We start from the raw sequence: 3934 nt of genomic DNA on the forward strand, positions 1-3934 counted from the left end.
AGTGGGTGGAGATGAGTGTCGGGGGTGATTTGTGACTTAAGGACAGCAGCAAGGGAAGGTTTACGAGATGATAGTGAGACCTGCTGTGTTGTATGGTTTGGAGACACAGACAAAAAGACAGGAGGCCTAGCTGGAGGTGGCAAAGGTGACGCTATTAAGATTTTCATTGGGAGTGACCAGGATGGACAGGATTAGAAATGAGTACATCAGAGGGACAGCTCAGGTCAAACAGTTTGGAGACAAAGTTGGAGAGGAAAGGCTGAGATGGTTTGGATATGTGCAAAGGAGGGATAATGGATATACTGGACAAAGGATGCTGAAGATGGAGCTGCCAGGCAGGAGGAAAGAGGAAGACCTCAGAGGAGCATCAGGGATGTAGTGAAGGAGGACATGCAGAGGGTTGGTGTGACAGAGGAGGATGCTAGAGATGGAGGCAGGCGATCCGCTGTGGTGACCCCCTAAAGGGAACAACCCAAAGAGGAAAAAGAAGAAGGTTGGCTGAATTTGCGGAGAGGGGTGGGGTGGGGATCAGGTGGAATTTAATAAAAATGTCCAGTCTCAGGGGGGTAAAGAGAGGGAGTGTGACTGAAATATTCATATTGGCATATTGGCATCAACTCCCCAAATAAAAGCCAGAGAAGCTGACACTGTGGACTGGAAGGAAAAAGAAGAACTCAGGACTCAGGACTCAGATTTGTTTCCATCCTCAAAAAAGCTTGAGGCTCTGCAGCAGGTCTAATGAAAGCACAAATTTTTGGTTGTCTGTTTTGCTTGACAGAATATGTCAGCACATATTTTAATATTCAGCAATGTCATTCATTATAGAGGGGGAGTTCAAAACTAATGCCTTTTTATGATTACATTCACAAATATCTATCTATCTATCTATCTGTCTGTCTGTCTATCTATCTATCTATCTGTCTGTCTCTGTCTGTCTCTGTCTGTCTATCTATCTATCTATCTATCTATCTCTCTCTGTCTGTCTGTCTGTCTGTCTGTCTGTCTGTCTGTCTGTCTGTCTATCTATCTATCTCTCTCTGTCTGTCTGTCTGTCTATCTATCTATCTATCTATCTGTCTCTGTCTGTCTGTCTCTCTGTCTGTCTGTCTGTCTCTCTGTCTGTCTGTCTGTCTATCTATCTGTCTATCTATCTATCTATCTATCTATCTATCTATCTATCTGTCTATCTATCTGTCTATCTATCTATCTATCTATCTATCTGTCTATCTGTCTATCTATCTATCTATCTATTTATCTATCTGTCTATCTGTCTGTCTATCTATCTATCTATTTATCTATCTGTCTATCTGTCTGTCTATCTATCTATCTATCTATCTGTCTATCTGTCTATCTATCTATCTATCTACTTATCTATCTGTCTATCTGTCTGTCTATCTATCTATCTATCTGTCTATCTGTCTATCTATCTATCTATCTATTTATCTATCTGTCTATCTGTTTATCTGTCTATCTATCTATTTATCTATCTGTCTATCTGTCTATCTATCTATCTATCTATCTATCTATCTGTCTGTCTATCTATCTATCTATCTATCTATCTATCTATCTATCTATCTATCTATCTATCTATCTATTTATCTATCTGTCTATCTGTCTGTCTGTCTGTCTATCTATCTATCTATCTATCTGTCTATCTGTCTATCTATCTATCTATCTATCTATCTATTTATCTATCTATCTATCTATCTATCTATCTATCTAGCTAGCTAGCTGAAAATTTGACATAGATATTGCATCAAACTGCATATTTAGAGATGCTTATATTCACATTTGAAAATACTTTGATTTCTGCAGTTTCCACTGAAACTAAGCATGTGTCATCCCCCAGTATATTTAATGGCCTCAGCCTAGCCACCCCACCCATAAACCATTTGTCGGGTTCTGCCACTGGTTAGCACACATTTGCAGCAACATTAGCTTTTATTTTGATGTGACAGCTGCTTGACTGTAACTACAGTTTTGTTTTGGAGCTCTGGCAACTTCTGGGAAAAAAAACATACCACAATCATAAACTTGTGATTTTAAAATATCAGCTTAGGGCTTACCACTTACCAACAAGGGTCATATTTGCACACCCATGACAGAGCCAGAGAATAATTAGCATCTCATTGATGTCATGTCCGTAATGACATCCAATACAACCAACAGAGCCACAGCGTGAATTTTGGTTTGACTTAGAAGGGAAAACAGAGGGAAGCCTCACTGTACATGCTCTATTTTTCCAAAAATAGTAAAAGTAAATTTAATCCATACATAGAGTTATGCGCAAAAGTCTTGAGCCACCCCTCATTTCTTTATATTTTGCTTCCTAGCAGCCAGACCTTCTTATAATGTTTTATTAAAGTGGTCTTGAGCAATAGTTCTCCAGGCTTTCTGAAGGCCTTTCTCTGGACATTGGCTGCTTTTTTTACTCATTTTCATTTCAGTCCTCTTACCTGATCCTTTTCAGAGGAATGAGCTCTTTTTTCTGTTTAAGTCACTTAATACTCAGTCATACTGAATAATTCAAGCATAAAAAAAGGCACCTAACTCAAGGGGATAAACTAGTGTCGTGTCTACACATAACAGACAACAAAGAACCCATTTTAAACTGTATCTTCAGGAAGTTTGTTACTAGCAGCCTGCAGTAACATATAATAAAAATGGCAGCCAGCATCCAAAGAAGAGCTTTGAATGTCCTTCAAGAAGCCTGGAGAACTATTCCTGAAGGCTTCTTAAAGAAATGGCAAGAAAGCTGCCTCAGAGAGTTCAGGCTGTTTTGAAGAATAAAGAAAGTCATTCTAACACAAACAATCTCTGTTTTTGTATACGTATATTTCCATGTATGTTTACATCTTCAGTAAATCACTGCACCTATCTCACATTTTCCAAGCAAAATAGAAAGAAACAAGAAGCACTTTTTTACTTTGAAGAGAATAGTATTGTATTTTTATAATCATTATGTAGTATTAGAAAACAGATAGGTATTAATTTGTGAATAACTAGATATGAATAACTTGAGCATATTATATAATTTTATACTAAAGTATATTTCTAACTAACAAGGCGGCTAAATTCTTTCTCTTGTCCAAACTTTTGGGGTCGACTTGAAAGAAAGATGTCAGGTCAGAGGTCAAAGGATGCAAACTATAATGAGATATTTAGAATCCAATGCAAACAAAGGCAGCATAACTTTAAGCAGATTTTTAAAGATAAAAGACATTTTATGAAAGTTTGACCTTATTTGACCTTGAAGAAGAGGTCAGAGGTCCAAAGTAATGTGATATTTAGAAGCCCCATATATCATTCCCTATATGCTCTCAGTACAAACAATGATAGGAAGAAACATGGTTTTAAATAGCATTATTATCAGTTTGACCTTCAGATCAATCTATTGACCTTGAAGGAGAGGTCAGAGGTCAAATGTGACATGATATTTTATATGACACTTTCTATATGTTGACGCCAACATATTCTAAGGCTTTTTGTCAATTTTTGACCAATAAACCCTGAAGCTGACCTTGAAGACCTTGGTGCATGTAAGGTCAATTTTAATGGATTGCTAACACGACCCCACTTCACACCCCTAAAAAGTTTTTATCAGAATTCAATGAAAACTCTTCGAGCTATCGTGTTTACAGACAGAAGGACACACAAACGCTACCAAAAGCATAACCTCCTCGGCACAGGTAATGAGGGGTGGCTCAAGACTTTTGCGCAGTACTGGGATTTGCAAAACCATAAACATTTCTTTATACTTTTATACATTTCTGCAATATTAAACAATAAAAATATATTAAACTACTATAAAGATATTACTACAAATTTAAATGTGATTACACAACCTTATCAGGTCGCGGGTGCTTTTCACATTTTTTTAACTTGAGGTTCTGTAAAAGTATTAGTAAGAAACTCGACACACTTTAATCACACT

Source organism: Archocentrus centrarchus, chromosome 10, assembly GCF_007364275.1.
Source record: "Archocentrus centrarchus isolate MPI-CPG fArcCen1 chromosome 10, fArcCen1, whole genome shotgun sequence".
Classification (NCBI taxonomy): Eukaryota; Metazoa; Chordata; class Actinopteri; order Cichliformes; family Cichlidae; genus Archocentrus; species Archocentrus centrarchus.